Below are 1,051 nucleotides of genomic sequence, written 5' to 3'. Positions count from 1 at the left end.
TGTGTGAGGCCCTGGATTCGATCCTCAGCACCACATAAAAATAAATAGGTGAAATAAAGGTATTGTGTCCAACTACAATTAAAAATTTTAAAAAGTGCGAATAATTCCACTGTTTATCCTACAGATGTATTATTAATAATGCTAAAAGCTAGTTGACAATACAACAGTGCCAAATTATGTTACAACCAACAATGGCATACCATATGCCTGTTAAAAAGAATAAATGAGGTTGAAACAGAAGGGTTCCAAGGTATGCGATGAAATTGAAAACCTTAAGGCATGGTGATATATTAAGTATGATAATATTTTGATGAAAAAATATAAATGTATTTGCAAATATGTGAAATTATGATTATGTAGCTACCAGGGAAGATTGAATGGCCAGGAAAAGAGAGAGTAAGGGAAGTTTTTCATGGTGAACTTGTATCTTTTACACTTGGCATCATTTGCATATATTACTCATTAAAAAAAAAGAAAACAAAGCAAAAAAACAGAAGGCCTAGGTAGTTGCCTAGTTTTACAACTGAGTTCTATTGCTCTTTTAAATAAAACAACAGATAATTTCAAAATCAATTAAGCCATTCTAAGACATAGGGAAAAGATGGCAGCTCACTGATTTATTTAATTAAACTAGCATGCCTTCAATACCAAAGCTGGAAAAAGAGTTTGAAGAGAAAACGATGGTCTGATTTTATGATTGAATTATTGTGCAAAAGATTCTAATTGAAAAACTGGTAAATAGAAAACATGAGTGCATCAAAAGAAGGCATTGAAAGACTCCTTCTTTGTGCATGAGCAAAGTAGGATTTATTCTGGGTACACAGGGATAGTTCAGCATCCAAAATTCTATTACCATAATTTCCCACTTCAACAAATCCAAGGAGAAAAATAAGCCAATGTGACAGTAGATTCCAGAAATATATTTCATAAAATTCATGATCTACTTATGGATTTTAAAAACCTGAATAAAAACAGAAGAAAATTTAAAAATCCAACAGCAAACAATTTATGACACAGTAAAATGATGAAGTATTTCCAGTAAAATCAAGTT

The sequence above is a fragment of the Callospermophilus lateralis genome, chromosome 11, assembly GCF_048772815.1.
Source record: "Callospermophilus lateralis isolate mCalLat2 chromosome 11, mCalLat2.hap1, whole genome shotgun sequence".
Taxonomy (NCBI): Eukaryota; Metazoa; Chordata; class Mammalia; order Rodentia; family Sciuridae; genus Callospermophilus; species Callospermophilus lateralis.
Note: the sequence above shows the minus strand (reverse complement) of the source record.